This window comes from Onychomys torridus, chromosome 1 (genome assembly GCF_903995425.1).
Source record: "Onychomys torridus chromosome 1, mOncTor1.1, whole genome shotgun sequence".
In the NCBI taxonomy this organism is placed as follows: domain Eukaryota; kingdom Metazoa; phylum Chordata; class Mammalia; order Rodentia; family Cricetidae; genus Onychomys; species Onychomys torridus.
The window spans coordinates 1,254,836-1,269,216 of NC_050443.1; the positions used below are offsets into that span (position 1 = coordinate 1,254,836).

The window sequence follows — 14,381 nt, forward strand, 5'->3', positions numbered from 1 at the left end:
TCTCGGGGTGTAACCATGTCACAACCCAACACTGGGTGATAATGTGTATGGTAAGTGACTATTTAACACACTGCCTCCTTGCCTCTTATATATGCACTAGAGTAAACTCAGCCTATTGGCCCTGATCTGCCCTGCTTTGATGACAAGTACTAATGTGGCCCTTCAGTGTATCTCTTTACATGGATATGAAGGAAAACTGGAGTTCTCTTGGACCCTGAACTCAAAGTATTTATACACCTGTCAGTTCAACGGCCTGTAAACCCTTGACCTCCAGCCAGAGATGAAAATTCAAATGCTACCACTTCTTACCCATAGGTATGGTCAGAACCCAGTGATGTGTTGAATCTCCTGGTGTCAAATTTTGATGCCCAAGTCTTTCTTTACATGATGGTGTCCTGATACAGGTCATCAATGGATGACATTTGAGTGTAACCAAACTCCTGAGCTGATTGAAAAGGAGTAGCAGAAACAGTGAAGCCCAAAATATAGAAGCTAAGGGATGGCTGTGAAAGAGGACCCTGGGATATCCATGAGAGAAATATGTTTTCACTTGGTACCACATGTGTCCTCCTTGTGGGGATCAGCTTACATATCTTTACATTTGACCTTGACTGTGCCTTTGATCAAACAGACTCAACTTCCCCACACTTGCTTCCTTGCAAGGAAAGTTCTCAACTCCTCAGGGTTGGAGCAACCTCTGTGATCATCTCAGGTAATGTACATGATGTGACTATGTGATGTCAAGGGATCATGGAGGCCCAAATGTATATTTTTCATGAAAAAGAAAAATCTGAACCTTAAGAGAGACATACTCCATTGGAGGCTAAGAACAAAGCCAAGTTTGCCATCCAGTCCATGTCACAGCAACACAGGGCAATATCATTGTCACTCTTACAGCCCAGATGGATGGATAGAGCATAACAACATACTGAAACTGGTGATGACAAATGAGCAAGGACTCTAGAGTCCCAGACCAGTGCTCTACACTCAAAAAGAATTTTGCTGTCAATGATATTCTCTTCTCATATCCTGCCCTGGGGGACAAATGGGCTATGTGGCCGTACTTAACTTAATCTCAACTTCTCCCTTAAGATTCTATGGTAAATATAGCCTGTCAATCTTGCCAATACCTGTGGTGGCCTATAGAGATAACATGATCCTCCAGCATATCTTACAACTGAGATATAATGGGTTTGCTGTGACCAAGGAAGGCAATAGAGAGCTCTCCTGGACGTTAGACTTACAGGAGACTTCCACTGCACAGTTCTAGACCCTCTTCTCTGTGGTCCTTATGTCTCCTAAGGCCATTGGGGCCATTCAGTCTTTATGGCTACTACAAGAGAAACCTATAGATGTGGTCAGAATGCAATGGCCCACAAAAAATACAGCTCCACATCATTGACACTATCATTTTATGAGTTTCTCAAATTATTTTCCAAGATCCTTGCTCCCAGTGCTGTCCAAGTGACAATGTGGCTGAGATGGAGTTTTTGAGTTCTTGGCTCATAACATGTGGGAGGAATAGACACCTGAAGACTTGATGGGAAAGGAATGATGTTCATAAAAAAACAAACCCCTTAAACAGACAGCATGAGTTCCTTCCAGGGCTGTGCAAGAAGCCCTCCTTCTTAATCTAACAAGGCTCTATCATGGGCTCTGGAGGGAAATTTGTTCTTCAATGGTGACATGACATCAGCTATGGCAGATTCACTTTGTCCAAGGAATGAAAATGTGACTTATCCTAGAGCCTTAACTAGAATATTTAGGTTAGATTCTTTAATAGTGACTTTGTCATGATTCCTGTGAGTTGCTCCAACATTGACTAATACAGATGCTAGGGTTCACATAATCTCTCCACACATGATGGGTTCACAGTGACCAGTGGAAGCACTGATGATTGAGAAAATTCCCAAAAGTTCCAGTCAATGACCCAGCCTCTTCAAAGCCCTATTGGTAGAGTCCAGGATGTGTGATGGCAACTTAGAAAAGAACACACAAGGAGAGAACAATGAAATCCACAGAAAAGAGAATACCCAGTTCTTCATGGATAGGCTATTGTGGGGGAAATTTTAGATCAGAATAAATTAGTACCCTCTTTAGCACAGCTCCCTGCTACTCCTTGAATATCACTACACTCTGAACTTATAGTATCAACTGATATGTAATGCCAGTGTTATAGTCGTGGAATCTGGTGGACACTACCTCTGTGAAAATAGGTAGCATTCTATCCCCATTGTCTTTAAGAAGCAAGAACTCAGTTTCATGAGTCTGGGATCAAGGTCTTCAAAGGAACCTACAGCTGGTACAGATTTCAAGATTCATCCCTGACCAGTTTTCCTTTATTCTACTTCTTTATTTTGTTTTAATTTTCTCTTCTTCCTCCCCCTCCTCATATTATCATCATTGTTATTATTAATGTGCTTTTTATAACATAATATTTTATTGACTTTTGAGGTGTTTCAGATAATGCACCCTGATTACATTCACATTCTTGTCTTCCCATGTCCAACCATTCCCTTGTGACCTCCTCCAAAGAAAATAAGAAAAGAAAAAAATGCCAAGTTCAATTTTTGTTGTACATATACACACTGAAGTGTGGTAAAACTCCCAATGGCCAGCCTCTGAAGAAAACTGAATCCTTCCTCACATCCACCACTGCCAGAAGCCATCAATTGTGAAGAGCTACACTTCAGCACCCCTATCACAATTTAAGAGTCCTGCTCAATGGCTTCCTGACTAGAGAGTTTATTTTGGAGGGGGGCAAGGTAGGGCTTTAGAAGTTGGATTAGGGGATGGGATAGAAAGGTTATCACAGAAGCCTTATATGTCTCTTATTTTTAACTGTGAGTCTACAGTCATCAATATCACTGCCAACCAAATTTCTTTGCTCTTTACAGTGATTGGCAGCATGAATCATGGACATTGACATGGTTTCTGGAGGCAGAGCAGATCATGGATATCAACAAAGCCTTCAGCTGCAGCCAAGGTCACAGTGTTCCAGCATGGGCCACAGATACCTACTTTACTTCAGGTGACAGCACACACCATGAACATATACATAGCCTTCAGTGGTAACGTGGACCACTGATATCAACATGGCCACTAAAGGGAGGCTAGAGCATGAACATCCAAGTAGCCTCCATCTTTAGTGCAGAAAACACTCTATTATGTGCCTTGGCAGCCACACAGTTCATGGATATTAATGTGGCCTCTGGCAGCCCAAACCAGTTCTCTTATCTCAGTGTCAAGTGAAGCTTACAGTTTCAGAAACTCAAGCCAGGAGCAGTGGCCCACTGATGCTTCCTGCTCCCTTCCGATGCATATAGAGTACTCTTGGCTCCTTTTCTAGCATCATGTCTGCCTGTGTGCCACCACACTTCTTCCCATGCTTATAATGGACTAAACTTCTGAACTGTAATCCAGTTAAATGTTTTCCTTCCTAAGAATTTCTATGGTCATGCTGTCCTTTTACAGAAATAGAAACATTAACAAGGACAGCAATCCAAGTGTTTGGAACTATAGGAATCTGCTGAGTTCACTGGTGGTTGTGCAACTGAAGACAATAAGTCTTATTCACCCAGAATTTACCACTAGTCAATAGCTCATGATAGAGGCCCATTGCTAACATGAGCTGATTGCTAACAGGCCCAGTTTTTTTAAAGCTACATTGCAGACTGCACAGTTCATGTTGGCAATGGCTGTGCTATCCACAGAAGATAACATTTGCTGGGCTTCCCAATATTCTAGCTTTCATATTCTTTCTTCTTATGCTTCAATGATGCATACAGAGCAATAGCTACCATGAATTTCTTTCCATGCCTGTATCCAAATAATAACAATCCATGTCATCACTCATCAGGTCAGCTGTCCTATCAACAGCTTCTGTCATTTGCTCCTTCATAGCTTCATATGATTACTCCCCAAATAATGTCAATTCAAACTTTTTCTGTGAATTTATAAAACTCACCAAATTCTGATGCATTTACCATAGGGTAAAAAATGTCCCCTCTTGATGAGGGTTTACTTCCTATCTTTCTAAAATATGTTTTTAATTGAAAGGATGATATCACTCTCCCCCTCCCATTCTGCTCTTTATCTCCTCCCTGATATCATCCCTCTAAGCTCCTATGCCCAGACTCTCAACGTGATAACCTCTTTTTCTTTAGTTATTATTATTACTATATATCTGTACATGTGTACTCATATATGTAAAAGCAATCTGCTGAATCAGTTTTCTTTTGTTGTTTGTGTGTGTATCATTTCAGAGTATGTCCCTCAGCCAGAAAGCCTATCTTTTTTTTTTAAAAAAAAAGATTTATTTATTTATTATGTATACAGCATTATGGCTGCAGGCCAGAAGAGGGCACTAGATCTCATTACAGATGGTTGTGAGCCACCATGTGGTTGCTTGGAATTGAACTGAGGCCTCCTGAGAAATCTCTCCAGTCCCAGAAAGCCTATCCTTACAGCAACTGGAGATCATCACAGAAAGCCACACCTGGACACAGCGTAGAGATCAACTGCCCATGGGAATTCCAGCCCCAACAGATACATCTACGTCACAGTTCCTGCATCTTTACCCAAACAATGTCATAAAAGAGGGAGCAAAGAGATTGTAAGAGCCAGAATATTGGGACATCACTAGTGAAACAGTTTCTGCTAGAAATGGATAAAAACAGCTTGATTATTTTTGTAGAAATAAATAATACCAGAACAATACAGTATCAAAGAACACATATATGAAAAGGGAAACTTTTCATTGTGTTCTGTGATTAGACAGAGAACTACTGTGCACTAATGGCCACTAGAAAAAGGAGAATTAGTCTCTTTCAAGCATGAGCCCCCACAATTTTTCAGACAAATACCTTACCATTGGACAAACTAATCATGTTCTTGCTATTGCAAGCAATAGTTATACCATTAAAGGAACCTCCTAAATTGTCACCAATATAATATTATATTTTCTTATTTTTTTGAGATCATAATTGTTGGGATTAATGGTCAACACCACCATACCTAACTTTCATTTGTGGTTATTTGTTCGTTTTTAAATTTCTTTATTTAGTTATTGGATGTGGGGAGCACACTAAGGACTTAGGTGGATGTCAGAGAACAACTTGTGTGAGTCACTTTTCTCCTGCCACTTTGTGTTTCGTGCTGATTAAACCTTGGATATCAAGCATGGTGTCAAGTGCCTTGACCTGCTGAGCCAACTCATTGGCTCTAGTCTATTTATTTGTTTGTTTGTTTTTTAGACAGGGTTTCTCTATGTAACCCTAGCTGTCCTGAAACTAACTATGTAGGCAAGTTTGGCTTTAGACTCTCAGAAATATTTTGCCTCTATCTGATAAATGCTTGGATAAAAATGATGGGCCACCAAGCCATCCCTGTTTATCTATTTTAAACAGGGTCTAGAGTGTTCCAGGCTGGCCTCTTACTCCTATGGTATTTAGTTGAAGATTATACTGACCCGTTGATATTCCTGTTCACACCTCCAAAGTGCTAGGATTATGGTGTGTAATGCTGCACCTAGCCTTTGGCAGCTAATCCTTGAAACATGTCTTACTTGTTAATCTGGATTGGCATGAAACTCACTAGGTATCCCAAGGTTGCCACAAAGCAAAGGTAATTCTCCTGCCTCAGCCTCCCATGGGTTAGAATTATGAATCTGTGCAACCATGCCTGTAAATTTTCCCATTTTCATGTCTTTGATGAGTAATGTCATTAAAATTAGTAGTCAGTTTAAGACCTTCCTTCTATTTAATCACATTTCACTTGATGATTTCTGGACCTCCTGGGCTTTTCTGTCACTGTCTATTATGGTATCTGTATCTTTTTATATGTTAATATTTTTTATATAAAATGTTTGTGCAATACCAAAATTAGCATATTGACATAGATACAGTGAAGAAGACTGTTTCTAATGTCACTGGATCTCTTACAGTATCATACCACAGCATCTACTTCCTTTTTCCCACAAATTATTACAGTTCCCTAAGCTCTAATAACCCCTAGTTTGCTCTCTGTTTCTGTTTTCTACATTTGAAAATGTATAAATGGCATAATTGTTACATATCTTCTGAGTATTGGTACTTAGCACACTGAATGATTTGAAATTTGTGTCTTGAGTCCCTTTGTCTCCCATGCTCTGCATCAACGCCCTGGCTTCTCACTTGCATCACACACCAAAGCCTCTCTGAGTCCTGTATAATTTCAACATCATTCTAGAAAAAGGTTTGGTTCTCACCTGAGAACAGGAGCCCCAGGAGATCACTAAGTTCTGAGCACACCTGTGGTCTTCTCTTCTCATACTATGTTGAAATTTACAGTTATTTTATGGGAAATCATCCTTGCAGGGTGATTATGTGATGGTTACTTGGATGTCTATTGTTTTTTCATAAATAAGCAATAGATGGTGCATATTGAGATGAAAAGCCCATCAGTTTCAAGCATTATTTCCCACCCTCACTACTGGTCATTACATTGCTGTTAAAAGACAGAGGTTGTAGCATTGTATGAAGTGGTCAGCAAATGCCACAAATCATGACTTTGTTGTAAGAAAAATGATACTTTCAAATTCATGCCAGCAGTGTATCACTAGATAGTTCCTGCATCCACCAGTGTAGTAACATTGCCTTTATATTTAAAGAGAAATCCTGTAGAGAACATATATTGAAGACATGGGGTTTAGAGGGGCATGCAGAGAGGTTTGGGGCATCATAGGCACTGAATGACTTCTCAATTTCAAATCTGATTTCATTCACCTTTTTTTTTAACTGAGCAAAAATGCTTGGTTTCTAGTCCAATAAACAGAGACACCTGATATGGAAAAAGAACATGACACGTGGGAGGGAAGGGGAGCAGAGATATCACAGAAGTGAGGACACAAGACTGACAGATAAGACAGGATGTTCCCTCATATTATAGATTCAGAAGAGATTTGGGAGAGTTAGTAAAGGACCACAGTAGGTGGAGGAATAAAAATTAATTTGCTGTGATTCGATCTCTTCACAGCTCTCACATCTACCTGTGCACCCAAACCACATTGCTCCCTGGACATTCTATCACAACAGTTCCTCAACATAAGGACTCGATTTTCTTACAGAAAATGTGAGATTATCAGGTTTATTTCTCATCCTCTACAACCTTGAAAGATGTACATCTTTCTCTTCTGATTGCCTCTCAGCTTCATCCTAGGTCCTTCTCTGGCTGTGCCAAGCTTCAAATAGCAGAATCCCGAAAACTATGAAGACCAAGCAACTCATTCTCATCCTAGTGAGATTCTCCAATGTGTAATTCTGAGTCTCTGAGGCCTATAGTTGTGTACAAGGAAGTCACAGAGGTCAGGGAAGATGAAAAGTCCCCCAAGATGATTGGTTTTCCACTCAGGGTATTAGTCATACCTGGACTGTACTTAGATCCTCTGTGTCCAGTGCTATGACTCTGAATTCTCTTTATTCATCTGGCTTTAGTTCGGTCAGGTTCTGTGACTGACTGATGATCTCAGCTGATGCTAAGGACAAAATAAGAATAGTAGGATGTATGAATTTCTTAAGATACCCATGTGTTTTCTCTGAGTTCAACATTCTTATTTCTCATAAATACACACTATTATCCTTATTTAAGCACATAATATCTGGGATGAACCTTTCCCCCACTGTATCGGGGTTCTCTATTGTATTCTTATTCTTCAGCCCCACTATGCTAAAACAAAAGCAATTTCTGCTAAGGTGAAGGCTCAGTGTCCTGTTGCTATGATCAGGATGTCAAGGGTGTCACTCAAGGTTGACCACTCAGATAAGAGTTTGTTTGCACTATAGTGTTTATATTGGCCTCAGGTAGAGCTGTTTACCAAGCTCACAGTGAAGCTGGCCAAGGAGATGACAGCCTGTGTATACTGGCTACAGTGATGGTGGAGGTCATCCTTTCAGGCCTTGTGCAGAGCAAATCTGTCATATGTGACATCAGAACAACACAACAGTGTGAGGTTCTTTCCAGAGTTCAGGATATGGCCTTGGGAGATCAGCAGGGAGGGCTTTCTAGACAGGTCTGGAGAGGAGGAAACAGGCCAGGGACAGAACAGCTGGTTTTTTTTTTTGTTTATTTGTTTGTTTGTTTGTTTGTTTTTTACCAAACACCTATTCCTTCTCATCCTGCACTGCATGTAACTGCTTCTAACCATCTGTGGAGCTATGGCTCAGAAACCAGGATCTCTCCCTATTCACTCTCTACTGCAACTTCCCAGAGTAACAGAGGGCTTTGGGTCTCCAACACCATTGGTCAATGATGGGCTGACTCACCTGAGATGTGTATTTCTCGGTGATCAGTGGGTATTAACCACAATTATGGGATATCCTTGTAGTAACCTTGACAACTAAATGCTCCTCTGTGATATTCAGTAATGACACTCACAGAAAACAAGGCTTAGTACTGACAAATACTACATATGCACTGTGAAACCAGGGAGCTGGAGAACTGCTGATCTTCCTTGGTGAGAGTGAACTTTTCATATCCCTTTTTGAGATACATTGAAGATTCATGTCCCACTGCTCCTACCCCCAACATTCCCCCCCCCCCCACCTCCCCGGTCTAGAGTATCACAGGCTAACAGTCTGGGTTTGTTGTAGTATATTACTAGGAAAGAAAAAGGCAGTCTGTTACATGAGCTCACAAAGCCACAATGTTCTTCAGGGCTAGGCTGTATGAGGGGAATATTGTAGATGGAGATCATCTCTCCAGGTGCTACCAAGCCCCCATGGTCCCATAACCCATGTACAAAATAATCATTCAGATGCTTATATAAGTTATAAACTGTAAGGCCATGGCAGGCTTCTTGTTATCTAGTTCTTCTATCTTAAATTAACCCATTTCTATTAATCTATACTTCCATTTCTTTCTTTCTTTTTTAAATTATATTTGTGTTTTAATTTCACACATCAGCCGTGGGTTCCCCTGTCCTCCCACCCTCCCCCCATTCCCTCCCCTCTATTCCCATCCCCTCCAGGGCCAAGATTCCTCTGGGGATTCATTCAAACGAGGTGAATTCAGTATAGGCAGGTCTAGTCCCCCCCGCAGACTGAGCAAAGTGTCCCTGTGTAAGCCCAGGGTTCCAAACAGCCATCTCATGCACCAAGGACAGGTCCCGGTCCCACAGTCTGGATGCCTCCCAAACAGTTGAAGCTGTCTCACTTAACCAGAGGGCCTGGTCCAGTTGGGGGCTCCACAGGCCCCGGTTCACAATTCATGTGCTTTCATTCATCTGGCCTTTTGTCCCTGTGCTTTTCCAATCCTGGGCTCAACAATTCACACTCCCACAGTCCCTCCTCCTTCTCGACAACTGGACACCCAGAGCTCCACCTGGGCCCTGGCCAAGGATCGCTGCATCCACTTCCATCAGTCGCTGCATAAGAGTTCCAGTCTGACAGTCAGGGAGTTTGGCCATCTGATCACCAGACTAGGTCAGATCAGGCTTTCTCTCTACCATTGCCAGTAGTCTACAGAGGATACATCACTGTGGACCTCGGGGGACCTCTCCAGGACTCTGCCCACACCTGTTCTCATGTGGTCCTCATCCATCATGATCTGCCATTCCTAGTTCTCCCTTTCTGTTCCTGATCCAGCTGGGATCTCCTGCTTCCCCAAGCCTCCCTTCCCTCAAACTTTGCCCTACATTTCTCCCACTCTCATCCAGGTTGTTCATGTAGATCTCATGCATTTCTCCGTCATGTGGTGATCCCTGTGTCTTTCCTAGTGTCCTGTTTTTTTGGTAGCATCCCTGGAGTTGTGTAGCAGTCTAGTCATCTTTGTTTTACATCTAGTATCCTCCTATGAGTGAGTACATACCATGTTTGTCCTTCTGAGTCTGGGTTACCTCACTCAGGATGATTTTTTCTAGATCCATCCATTTGCCTGCAAACCTCATGATGTCATTGTTTTTCTCTGCTGAGTAGTACTCCGTTGTGTATATGTACCATATTTTCTTTATCCATTCTTCAGTTGAAGGGCATCTAGGTTGTTTCCAGGTTCTGGCTATTACAAACAATGCTGATATAAACATAGCTGAGCAAATGCCCTTGTGGTATGATTGAGCATTCCTTGGGTATATGCCCAAGAGTGCTTCAGCTGGGTCTTGGGGGAGATGGATTCCCAATTTTCTAAGGAAGTGCCATATTGATTTCCAAAGTGGATGTACAAGCTTGCATTCCCACCAGCAGTGGAGGAGAGTTCCCCTTGCTCCACATCCTCTTCAAAATAAGCTGTCTTCTGTGTTTTTTATCTTAGCCACTCTGACAGGTGTAAGGTGCTATCTCAGAGTCATTTTGATTTGCATTTCCCAGGTAATTAGAGATGTTGAGCAATTCTTTAAATGTCTTTCAGCCATTTGAAGTTCCTCTGTTGAGAATTCTGTTTAGTTCTATATGCCATTTCTTAATTGGACTGTTGGGCATTTTGATGTCTAATTTCTTGAGTTCTTTATATATTCTGGATATCAGCCCTCTGTCAGATGTGGGGTTGGTGAAGACCTTTTCCCATTCTGTAGGCTGTCACTTGGTCTTGTTGACCATGTCCTTTGCTCTACAAAAGCTTCTCAGTTTCAACTGGTCCCATTGATTGATTGTTTCTCTCAGTGTCTGGCTACTGGTGTTATATTTAGAAAGTTATCTCCAGTGCCAATGCATTCAACACTACTTCCTACTTTCTCTACTATCAGGTTCAGAGTAACTGGATTTATGTTGAGGTCTTTGATCCACTTGGACTTAAGTTTTGTGCATGGTGACAGATATGAATCTATTTGCGGCCTTCTACACATTGACATCCAGTCATGCCAGCACCATTTGATGAAAATGCTTTCTTTTTTCCATTGTACATTTTTGGCTTCTTTGTCAAAAATTATATGTTCATAGGTGTGCAGGTTAATGTCAGGGTCTTCAATTTGATTCCATTGGTCCACTTGTTGGTTCTTAGGCCAGTACCAAGCAGTTTTTATTATGATAGCTCTACAGTACAGCTTGAGGTCGGAGATTGTGATGCCTCCAGAAGTTGTTTTATTGTACAGGGTTCTTTTGGCTATCCTGGGTTTTTTGTTTTTCCATATGAAGTTGAGTATTATTCTTTCCAGATCTGTGAAGAATTGTGTTGATAATTTGATGGGGATTGCATTGAATCTGTAGATTGCTTTTGGTAAGATTGCCATTTTTACTATGTTAATCCTGCCTATCCATGAGCATGGGAGATCTTTCCATTTTCTGACATCTTCTTCAATTTCTTTTTTAAGGGACTTAAAGTTCTTGTCATATAGGTTCTTCACATGCTTAGTTAGAGTTACCCCAAGGTATTTTATATCATTTGTGGATATTGTAAAGGGTGATGTATTCTCTGATTTCCTTTTCAGACTGTTTTTCTATTGTGTATAGGAGGGCTACTGATTTTTTTGAGTTGATCTTGTATCCTGCAATGTTGCTGAAGGTTTTTATTAGCTGTATCAGTTCCTTGGTTGAATTTTTGGGGTCACTCATGTATACTATCATGTCATCTGCAAATAGGGAAAGCTTGATTTCTTCCTTTCCAGTTTGTATCCCCTTAATCTCCTTATGTTGTCTTACAGCTCTGGCTAGAACATCAAGTACTATATTGAGTAAGTATGGGTAGAGGGGACAGCCTTGCCTTGCTCCTCATTTTAGTGGTATTGCTTTGAGTTTCTTTCCATTTAATTTGATGTTGGCTGTTGGCTTGCTGTACATTGTCTTTATTATGTTTAGGTATGTTCCCTGTATTCCCAATCACTCCAAGACCTTCATCAAGAAGGGGTGCTGGATTTTGTCAAATGACTTTTCTGCATCTAGTGAAATGATCATGTGTTCTTTTTCTTTGAGTTTGTTTATATGGTGTATTACATTGACGGACTTTTGTATGTTGAACCACCCTTGCATCCCTGGGATGAAGTCTACTTGATCATGGTGGATAATTGTTTTAATGTGTTCTTGGAGTCTGTTTGTCAGTATTTTATTGAGTATTTTTGCATCAATGTTCATGAGGGAGATTGGTCTGTAGTTCTCTTTCTTTGTTGCATCTTTGTTTGGTTTAGGAATCAGTGTAATTGTAGCCTCATAGAAGGAGTTTGGTAATATTCCTTCTGCTTCTATTGTGTGGAACAATTTAAAGAGTATTGGTATTAAGTCTACTTTGAAGATCTTGTAGAATTTAGCAGTGAAACCATCTGGTCCAGGGCTTTTATTGGTTGGGAGACTTTTAATGACTGATTCTATTTCCTTAAGGGTTATTGGACTATTTAAATGGTTTATCTGGTCTTGATTTAACTTAGGTATGTGGTACCTATCCAGAAAATTATCCATTTCTTTTAGATTTTCCAGGTTTGTGGAGTAGAGGTTTTTGAACTATGACCTGATGATTCTCTGGATTTTCTCATTGTCTGTTGTTATGACCCCCTTTTCATTTCTGATTTTTTAATTTGGATGCTCTCTCTCTCTCTGTCTTTTGGTTAGTTTGGATAAGAGCTTGTCTATCTTATTGATCTTCTCAAAGAACCAACTCTTTGTTTCATTAATCCTTCATATTGTTGTCTTTATTTCTATTTTATTGATTTCAGCTCTCAATTTAATAATTTCCTGGTGTCTGATCCTCCTGGGAGACTTTGCTTCTTCCTTTTCAAGGGCTTTCATGTGTGCTGTCAAGTCACTAGCATGAGATTTCTACAGCTTCTTTATGTGGGCATTCAGTGCTATGAATTTCACTCTTAGCACTGCTCTCATAGTAACCCATAAGTTTGGGTATGTGATGTATTCATTTTCATTGATCTCTAGGAAGTCTTTAATTTCTTTCTTTATTTCTTCCTTAACCCATTGGTGATTCAGTTGAGCATTATTCAGTTTCCATGAGATTGTAGGATTTCTGTAGTTTTTTTCTGTTGTTGAAATCTAACTTTAAACCATGGTGGTCTGATAGAACATAGGAGGTTATTCCAATTGTTTTGTATCTGTTGAGATTTGCTTTGTGGCCAAGTATGTGGTCTATTTTAGAGAAGGTTCCATGGGGTGCTGAGAAGAAGGTATATTCTTTTTTGTTTGGGTGGAATGTTCTGTGGATGTCGATTAAGTCCATTTGAGCCATAACATCAGTAAAGACCCTTATGTCTCTGTTAAGTTTCAATTTGGCCGATCTGTCCAGAGGTGAAAGTGGGGTGTTGGAGTCTTCCACTATTAATGTGTGGGGTTTTACATGTGAATTAAGCTTTAGTAATGTTTCTTTTACATTTGTGGGTGCCCTTGTGTTTGGGGCATAAATGTTCAGAATTCAAACTTCATTTTGGTGGATCTTTCCTGTGATGAGTATGTAATGCTCTTCTTCATCTCTGTTGATTGATTTTAGTTTGAAGTGTATTTTGCTGGATATTAAGATGGCTACACCAGCTTGCTTAAAACCATTTGATTGGAAAGTCTTTTCCCAGCCTTTTATTCTTAGGAGGTGTCTGTCTTTGAATTTGAGGTGTGTTTCTTGTATGCAGCAGAAAGATGGATCCTGTTTTCGTATCCATTATGTTAGTCTGTGTCTTTTTATAGGTGAATTAAGTCCATTGATATTAAGGGATATTAATGACCAGTGATTGTTCATTCCTGTTATTATTTTTATTTTTTGGTGGGAATGTGTGTGTACTTCTCTTCTTTGGGGTTTACTGCTATGGTGTTATCTATTGCCTGTGTTTTCATGGGTATATCTGCCTTCCTTAGGTTGGAATTTTCCTTCTAGTGCTTTCTGTAGGGCTGGGTTTGTGCATCAGTATTGTTCAAATCTGGTTTTGTCTTGTAAGGTCTTCTTCACTCCATCTATGATGATTGAAAGTTTTGCTGGGTATATTAGTCTAGGCTGTCATCCATGGTCTCTTAGTGTCTGCATTATATCTGTCCAGGTCCTTCTGGCTTTCAAAGTCTCCATTGAGAAATCGGGTGTTATTCTGATGGGTTTGCCTTTATAAGTCCCTTGGCCGTTTTCCTTTGCTGCCCTTAATATTCTTTCTTTATTCTGTATGTTTAGTTGTTTAATTATTATGTGGCTTGGGGACTTTTTTGGGGGTCTAGTCTGTTTGGTGTTCTATAGGCTTCTTGTATCTTCATAGGCATTTCGTTCTTTAAGTTGGGAAAGTTTTCTTCTATGATCTCGTTAAATATATTTTCTGTGCCTTTGACTTGGTATTCTTCTCCTTCCTCTATCCCTATGATTTGTAGGTCTGGTCTTTTCATGGTGTCCCAAATTTCTTGGACATTTTGGGTCATGACTTTGTTGGTTTTAGTGTTTTCTTTGACTGATGAATCTATTTCTTCTACCGTATCTTCAACACCAGAGGTCATCTCTTCCATCTTTTTCAT

General features: G+C 40.3%; 1 pseudogene; it reads right to left on the minus strand.

Annotated features, from left to right (window-relative positions):
- Positions 1-7,927: 7,927 nt before the first annotated feature.
- LOC118590256 overlaps positions 7,928-14,381 on the minus strand; it is a 77,969-nt pseudogene continuing 71,515 nt past the window's right edge.